Genomic DNA, 9,495 nt, shown 5'->3' with positions numbered 1-9,495 from the left:
CTCTTCTTTTACTCTTCCTGCTGTGAGGAAAGAGCATCTGAAATGCCATCTGATGGCTGGAGAGGTAAAGGAAGCTCATTCACGGCCTGGGGTGCAAACTCGTCCCTTGCCCAAGTCCAGGCTAACCTGGCATTGCTAAGAGAGGTGGAGCAGCACCGGCAGGAGGTACAGGCAAGTGCTTGCATCCAAGTGTGCCCTCCATGCTTTGGCCTTCAAGGAGTCTCCATTATTTTTCCAAATCTGTGGTGTCAGGACCCTGGGTGGCTCCGTCACGTTGTTCTACCCTCAGGAGTCTTGTTGCTGACATCGTCTGATTCCCTCCATTAACTTCCTTGGGGTGGACAGTGCCACTCTTGCTAGTAGAAATGAGGACCTAGAGGCCAAGAAAGCTTTGAATTTCTCATTGGGACAAACGGGGGTCCTGTCACTCCTGCATCCCATTGTTCCCATCATTGGCTTCCTTTGTGAAAAAAAGACAGGGGAGAAGGAACACAGCTCTCCGCTGTCCTCGGGAGCCTGTGACCTCTCCAAGGGGCCGATCGGGGGTTCCACACTCGTCTCTCCCCTGGGCCTGGGCTGTCTTCATCTTCTATATTCTTCCTCCCTCCTCCGTGCTGGCCTTGTTGTGAAAGGAAGGGCTCTTTCCCGTCCTCTCCTTTCTTCCGCCCTCCCCCGTTTACCATTTTTTTTCTCTTTACCTCTCCCCTGTGGCCTCTTGACCTCCCCACAGAGTTACAAAAGTGAAATCCTTGAAGAGATGCTGCTGTGGGAATGTTAATGAGCCTTCACCACAAAGGGGCAAAGACTTTACTTCACTGAGTTGGAAAAAAGCCCCTTTGAAAAGGGGTTTCTGTGTGTGGTGAAGTGGAGAGGGGAGGGGAAGGAGAGGGAGGGAGGGGGAGAGAGCCAGAGGATGGAAGAAGGAGACAGAGGGAGAGACGGGCTTGATACCAGAAGAGAACGTACAACAACACGTTTCTTCTTTGTGTGAGATCAAATTTTTGGAAAATGTCACCAAAACAACGGGCTGACACTCCCAGGAATCTGAAGAGACACTCAAGGGCATTGGAGACAATAGAGGATAGGCAAGGGGACTCCCCACCCTACCCCCCAGTCCCTTCCCCAGGTGGGAGCCTGAGGGACTCTGGCTGGGGAATATTCTGGAGAGAGGGACTTGGTGCTGAAATGGGCTCTTTCTGCCGGCGTTTTTTAGCTCCTTCCTGGGATATTTTTGAATTTTGTCAACATTTCCTACTTTGGCCTTCCTATTGGCTGTGGGTCTGGTCCTTTCTGTCTCTTCGGGAGTAGTTTACAGTACTGCTGAGCCCATTTTCAAGTCGGCCCACTCAAGGGTAATGCGTTCCCTTCATTTGTGTGCACAGGATGTCTCTGGATCGGGTAAAACAGATGCTAAGGTGTTTTAGTGTCAAAATTAAGTCCTTAGCCTCTAGGGTGCGTTTCTGCTCTGTTTCTGATCCAGCTTCTTGATGGTGTGCACCCTGGAAAGCAGCAGCTGATGGCCAAGTACTTGGGTCCCTGCTACCCATGTAGGAGACCCAGATGGAGTTCTGAGCTCCTGGCTTCAGCCTGGCCAAGTTTTGGCTGTTGTGGGTATTTAGGGAGTAAACCAGCAGATGGAAGATCTCTCTGACATTCTCTGTCTCTGTCTTTCAAATAAAAAAAATTTTTAAAAATCAAGTCCTTAAAAAGTGGAGATATCCTGTTGCTTTTTAAATAAAGTCAGTTATTACATTTGGCTCTTGGGGAGTTTCTACGTGCTGTTCTGGGGTGTCATCACAAGCTGTCACTTCAAGAAGCCAGGATTTGTGAGGGGCCAAGAGGATGTGATTGGAATGAGATGGCAGGAAGAGAAACAAGGAGCCAATCAGGAAAGCTAATTCCTGGACTAGTGGTTCCTGAACTCTGTATTCACTGGAGGAATTTATGGGAGATTCACGCTCCTGGGCTCTACCCCAGATCTACTTAATTAGAATCTCTTGCAGGTGGTGGGAGGCACATAAAAATTTTTTAAACAAGCTCTTACATGATTCTCTTTTCTTTCTTTCTTTCTTTTTTCTTTTTTTTCTTTTTTTTTTTGACAGGCAGAGTGGACAGTGAGAGAGAGAGAGACAGAGAGAAAGGTCTTCCTTTTCTGTTGGTTCACCCCCCAATGGCTGATCTGAAGCCAGGAGCCAGGCACTTCCCCTGGTCTCCATGTGGACCCTGCACTCCCGGGCCACAGCAGAGAGCTGGACTGGAAGAGGAGCGACCGGGACAGAATCTACCGCCCCGACCAGGACTAGAACCCTGGGTGCCGGCGGCGCGGCAGGTGGAGGATTAGCCTAGAGAGCCGCAGCGCCGGCCTTAAATGATTCTTTTGCAGAGTCAGGTTTGAGACTTGGATGGTGGTTTCTAACCATGGGCTCTAGATTGCTAGTGGAATGTAGTATTGTCACTGGGACTCCGTGAACACATAAATTGAGCCCTGCAGTTGACGAAATCAATCTCATGCTTCTCAAATTGGTTTACTACTGTTGACAAGATGTTTGCTGATGTTAAAATTGATACACTTGAGGCTGGTGCTGTGGCTCAGAGGGTTAAAGCCCCAGCCCGTAGTGCCTGCATCCCATATGAGCGCCAGTTCAAGTCTCTGCTGCTCCACTTCCAGTCCAGCTCTCTGCTATGGCCTGGGAAAGCAGTGGAAGATGGCCCAAGTCCTTGGGCCCCTGCACCCACATGGGAGACCTGTAGGAAGCTCCTGGCTCCTGGCTTCAGATCAGCCCAGCTCTGGCCTTTGTGGCCATTTGGGGAGTGAACCAGTGGATGGAAGACCTCTCTCTCTGTCTCTCCCTCTCTCTGTCTATAACTCTGCCTCTCAAGTAAATAAATAAATCTTTTTTAAAAAAAGTATGTAATGTTTCTGTTGATAACAGTAACCTTTGAATATGATTTTATTTAAACCTTTAAATAAGTCTTCAAAGAAAGCATTTTATAATCCCCATTTTGTACATGTAGAATGTCCCAATTTGCAAGTGAGGAAACAGAAAGCAAAGTAGGTTTCTTGCTCCAAGTCTCCTCGCTGACAGTCGTCAGGGCTGTAGTTTGCCCAGGCAATGCTGGATCGGGCAGCCTGTGCTTTTCACCGCACTGGGATGCTTTTTTCCATCCTGCTGATTCCTGCTTCATTTAAGGGCCTTGTTTTCTGGCTGCAGACCTAGAGGATGACTGAAACTTGCAAATGGCAATGAAAATGTGAAGACCCACAAGTCCATATCGACAGCACATTATGATTCTTATAATCACAGATACTGTCACGTGTGCTTTGTCTTGATAGCATTAAGGAAGGAAGGCAATCACTAGGGGACAGTGCCTTTGCAAAACTTCCGAAGTAAGAAAGCAGGGGCAAACAATCCCCGGTCTTCCTCAGCGATTTCCGCCCAGCCTCTTTCAGGTGGCAGTTGCCATGGTGTTTTAGGGGCAGAGGGAGGGAGTGAAGATCAAGGAGGCTCATTCAGACTGAATCTTGTCTGCTGTTGCTTTTCAGAGCTCATTCTGCAAAGGATGGTGGGAATTTAAACATTCAGAAGAGGAGGGCTAGCATTTACACGTTTTGCTTTCCTTCATCTCTCTTTCATGGCTCATGTTCAATACAGGGGAGATGGGAGTTTGCAAAGAGGACAAAGTCGGGGAACAGGAAAGGGAGGTTTTGGGGGAAGGGCAGAGCCCAGCAGCAGCCGGTGGGGGAGGCTCCAGTGGGGGTGGGGAGGAGTGTGTGTGTGTGTGTGTGAGAGAGAGAGAGAGAGAGAGAGAGCTAGAGACAGAGAGAAATCAGAGAGAGAGAGAGACAGAGAGAAATCATGAGGACACTTTGCTACAGTTCTGGGAACCATGATTGCCCATTAGAAAGCGATCAAAGGATTAGGATCGAGTAGAAACAGTAGAGCAAGGGGAGAGGACAATGAGAACAGCAAAACATGGAAAATAAACCCAGTAGTCGGGAGACAGTTCAGGGTGGGGAGGAGTTCAGGGGTTGGGGCAAGTCTTTGGAGGAGCTGGAATCTAGGCATGGGGGATTCAGTAAGACTTGTTGACAACTTACAAACAGAACTTTGGAGCTGGGAGAGACTTAGGGATCATCTGCAAATGTCTCATTTTTCAGATGAGGAAGCTAGGACAGAGAGGTCAAGTGATTCTTTAAAAGGCTCTCCAGAACCAAATCGATCCTAGTCAATCACTCTTTCCACTGTACCATGGAACTGAAGAGGAAGGTGGGCGTGAAGCAGTGGGAAACCACTTGTCCCTAAAATGTTCAAAGATCTTCAGGGAGGGAGCTGTAGCCCAGTGGGTTGAGCCTCTGCACACTGTATCATACCACCTATTGGAGTCTCTGCTACTCCACCCTCCATCCAATTCCCTGCTAATACATCCTGGGAGGCACAGACGATAGCACAAGAACCTGGGCCCTGCCACCCATGTGGGAAACCCAGATGGGGTTCCAGGCTGCTGGCATGGCCTAGCCTGGCTGAGGTTGTTGTAGGCATTTGGGGAGTGAACCAGTGGACTGAAGATTGATCTCTCTCTCTCTCTCTCTCTCTCTCTCCCTTTCAAGTAGATTAAAACCTAAAAATAAATAAACACTACAAAGTCTTGATTTCTCGGTCCTCTCCAGAATGTAGGAACTATTTTCCTGCAGCGAATGTTGCGATTTTAGGAACTAATTCCACTCTGATAACTTTATACGTTAAACTGTTTCAGTCAGATAATAATCTTCCCCATTTTAGAGACTATTCCCAGGAAAAAGGCCCCTCAGCAACTAACTTATATACCGAGAGAATTCTTGATGATGTCTAATTAATTCTTAATTGTATTTTAAGTGCAAATCCTACTACTATACCATGGGTAGAGTTTACTCATTCACATCCATGTATTCAACAAAAAAAAGTTTGGTTTTTTTTTTTTTTTTTTTTTTTTTTTTTTTTTTTTTGACAGGCAGAGTGGACAGTGAGAGAGAGAGACAGAGAGAAAGGTCTTCCTTTTTTTGCCGTTGGTTCACCCTCCAATGGCCGCCGCGGCCGGCATGCTGTGGCCGGCGCACCACGCTGATCTGATGGCAGGAGCCAGTACGTATCCTGGTCTCCCATGGGGTGCAGAGCCCAAGTACTTGGGCCATCCTCCACTGCACTCCAGGCCAGAGCAGAGAGCTGGCCTGGAAGAGGGGCAACTGGGACAGGATCCGGCGCCCTGACTGGGACTAGAACCCGGTGTGCCAGCGCCGCAAGGCGGAGGATTAGCCTAGTGAGCCGCGGCGCCGGCTCAACAAAAAAAATTTTAACACCTCCTATAAGCTAAGTACCTAGTACAGGACAGGAAATAAAACAGTCTGTCTTGTTGACTATTATGCATCTATTTGGAACTGTTTGGACTTCAGTTTTTGGTGGTATCTCTGTTATTTTTATTGGCAGAATCTTATAAAATAAGCATTTTTAAAAGAGTTATTTATTTATTTAAAAGCCAGAGAAACAGAGAGTTAGAAAGAGAGAGAGAGACAGAGATTTTCCATCCACTAGTCCATTCCCCAGATGACTGCAACAAGTCTGGGCCAGGCCCAAAATAGAGTCTAGGAACTCCATTTGGATCTCCTACATGGGTGTCAGGGACCAAAGCCCTTGGGCCATCCACTGCCTTCCCAGGGGCATTATCAGGAAATTGGGTGAGGGCCTGGAACTGGTACCAGCACTCTCATATGGGATTCTGGTGTCACAGGTGGCGGTTTTGCCTGCCTAGCCACAACAATGGCCACTTGTAAACATTTTTTAATACCTCTTTATAGGAAACTGAGCCTAGGTTAGTTTTGAGATATAGGTGAGATAATTATTATAAAGTGATGGATATAGTATATTGAATAAGCACCCAATAAATGGTTAGTTTGTCCTTTTCCATGACCTCAAGCTCTTTCTCAACTATACTCTTGCATAGTTTCTCATGGGCCTTTGTTATTTATGTATATCCTGTGAGACACCAGCTGGGCCCTCCCTGCAAACAGGAATGTGATGTTTTTTACGGAAAACAGCAGGCCAGCCAGGAAGATAGCTAGTGACACCATAGAAATTGCTGGAGGCAGGGACAGTCAGTGGCAGAAGATTCTATTGGAAGTAGGGGGGAAGAAGTATGGACAGTAATTACTGACAGGTGGAGGGGCGTGGGGGAGCAGACTGAAGGTGAGGAGAAGGGACCTGTGGATTTGAGAGCAAAATTCAGACATGGTGCAGGAGGGACTTGACGGTCCCACTGTGTGTGTACATGCATGTGTGTGTTCAAGGCACAGACCATGAACACAATGCGTTACAGTAGCTGAGGGGCAGGCCTCTCTTTTCCCTATCTGCTTTAATGGCCTCAGCACTCATGTTTTGGTTGGGGGATAAATGCTACCAGTACGTCTGTGTGTGCGTTTCCAAAACAACTGGATGGAGGTCTGAAAGAGAAGAGGATGAAGAGCAGGACCTGGGAGCAGTGGGCCTGTTATTGAAAGGGACTATTTCTCCCATCTCGCACCCCCATATCTACCCTGAACCATCCACCACACTTCACACATCTCTCTAAGCTGCCCCTCTCCCATAGCCAGCTTGAAATCCCAGTGTTAACTTTGTTTCCTTGAACTGGAAGAAGGAGCAATTCCTTACCCCCATTAAGATACCTGAAAAATAGCCCTCAAGAAGGAAGTCAACAGAGTCACACAATTTAGAATCTTTGAACAAACAAAAAGGTCATAGTCATTATTGTACTATTAAATCTCTTTGAAATGTATGATCTATTTAAAATGAGAGCATTTAAAATATGCAAGGTTTGTGATAAAAAAGGCCTTTTTATAAAAAAGATTTATTTATTTATTTATTTGAAAAAGTTACAGAGAGAGGGAGAGAGGCTGCAATGGCCTGAGCTGAGTCAATCCAAAGCCAGGATCCAGGAGCTTCCCCTAGGTCTCCCATGTGGGTATCAGGGGCCCTAGCATTTAGGACATCTTCTGATGCTTTCCCAGGCACGTCAGCAGGGAGCTGGATTGGAAATGGAGCAGCTAGAACATGAACCGGTGCCCATATGGGATGCTGGCATTACAAGGGGCAGCTTTATCCACTGAGTCACAATGTTAGACCCAAGCCGGCGCTGCGGCTCACTAGGCTAATCCTCTGCCTAGCGGCGCCGGCACACCGGGTTCTAGTCCTGGTCGGGGCACCGGATTCTGTCCCGGTTGCCCCTCTTCCAGGCCAGCCTTCTGCTGTGGCCAGGGAGTGCAGTGGAGGATGGCCCAAGTGCTTGGGCCCTGCACCCCATGGGAGACCAGGAGAAGCACCTGGCTCCTGCCATTGGATCAGCGCGGTGCGCCGGCTGCAGCGCGCCGGCCGCGGCGGCCATTGAAGGGTGAACCAACGGCAAAGGAAGACCTTTCTCTCTGTCTCTCTCACTGTCCACTCTGCCTGTCAAAAAAAAAACAAAAAACAAAAAACAAAAAAACAATGTTAGACCCAAAAGGATATTTTCTAAAAAGATATATTTATTTATTTGAAAGGCAGAATGACAGAACTTTTTGAAGTACCCTCATTGTTTGAAAGTATTTGATCAGGGCTGGTGCTATTCCATAGTAGGTTAAGCCTCCGCCTGTGGCGGATTAAAAATCCATCGATTTTTAGTGGAAAAATCAATTACCTTGGATTAAATGGAAAAATCATTGAACTTGGGTGCTAGTCAAGCTCTTCTTCCCAATTAAAACACCTTGGAAACTGAGTTTACCCCTCCAGATCCATTTTTTAATCTGCAATAATGGGATTAGCTTAGACAGTTTTCTCAGCCAGGTTTAACATGCTGTGCTTTTATATGTGGACGTAGACATAGTCAACAAAGTGTGTCTGTTGCAACAATATCTATAGAGGGTCCTGTAATAATAACCCCAGAGGGGTCCCTTTCTACAGCATCACCAAGACTGAAGTCCCCGGAGTCCAGTTGAAAATCCCTGAGGGGGGCTGGCACTGTGGCCTAGCAGGTAAAGCTGCCACCTGCAGTGTGGGCATCCTATTTGGGTACCGGTTCTCCACTTCTGATTCAGTTCTCTGCAGTAGCCTGGGAAAGCAGTGGAAGTGGCCTAACTCCTTGGGCCCCTGCACCCACAAGGGAGACCTGGAAGAAACTCCAGGCTCCTGGCTTCAGAATGGCACAACTCAGGCCGTTGCAGCCACCTGGGGAGTGAACCAGCAGTTGGAAGATATCTCTTTTTCTCTCTCTCTGCCTCTGTCTCTCTGTAACTCTGACTTTCAAAAAAGAGAAATCCCTGAGGAAAGAATCTGCCAAAGACCAATTTTGCTTTGGTATTGAAACAAATTGTCAATTCTTTGGGTGAGTATCAGATGATGCGGGTATCTTGAATTAGCGAGGTGGGTAAAATAAAAATCTGGATTAATCAATACAGAATCAGTCATGCTTTTTTAAAAATTTATTTATTGAACAGCGGGGTGGGGGAGAGTGATTTTCCATCTGCTGGTTTATTCCCTAAATGACTGTAATGGCTGGTTCAGCCCAAAGCCAGGAACCCAGAACTCCATCCAGGCTTCTCATATATGTGGTAGGGGCCTTGGGCACTTGGGCCATCCTCTGTTGCTTTCCCAGGCACTTTAGCCGGGAGTTGGATTGCAAGTGGAGCAGCTGGGACTCCAACCGTGGCCTCAATATGGGATGCTGGCAGTGCAGGTGGCAATTTAGCTCAATGTGCCACAACCTGGGTCCCCATACTCGAGAACTGAGAGACTGAATCTGGGTTCAAGAAATGAAATGCCAGAGTAAGATTCACTACATTCTTTACATTGTTGTTTCTTACTTCTGCAGATTAGAATTATAGTTTAATTTGCATATTAAAATTTAAATTGTATGGGCCTGCATTGTGGCACATCTTTTTTTTTTTTTTAATAAAGATTTATTTATTTTACTTGAAAGAGAGAGAGAGAGAGAGAGAGAGAGATCTTCCATCTTCTGGTTCACTCTCCAGATAGCTACAATGGCTAGGGCGAAGCTGATCCGAAGCCAAGAGCCAGGAGCCTCATCTAGATCTCCCACATGGATAGCAGGCACCCAAGCACTTGGGCTCTCTGCCACTGCTTTTCCCAGGCCATTAGCAGGGAGCTGGATCGGAATTGGAGCAATCTGAGTCTCCAATCAAGGCTGGCACCCCAGGTGGTGGCTTTACCTTCTAAGCCGCAATACTGGCCCCTCAGTTTCACTTCTGATTCTAGCTTCCAACTAATGTGCGCCCTGGGAGAGCAGGTGATGACTCAAGTATTTGGATCCCTACCACCCATATGGAAAGCTGGATTAAGTCTCAGACTCCCAGCTTTGGCCTGGCCCAGTCCTGGTTATTGTAGGCATTTGGGGATGCCTAATGGACAGAAGATCTCTGTCTCTCTGCCTTTCAAATAATTAATTAAATAAATAATTCTTTTTAATTTAAGAAAA

This window comes from Oryctolagus cuniculus, chromosome 12, assembly GCF_051225735.1.
Source record: "Oryctolagus cuniculus isolate XC-2025 breed Fujian yellow rabbit chromosome 12, ASM5122573v1, whole genome shotgun sequence".
Classification (NCBI taxonomy): Eukaryota; Metazoa; Chordata; class Mammalia; order Lagomorpha; family Leporidae; genus Oryctolagus; species Oryctolagus cuniculus.
The sequence above is the reverse complement of the archived record's forward strand: the minus strand, read 5'-3'. Positions refer to the sequence as shown.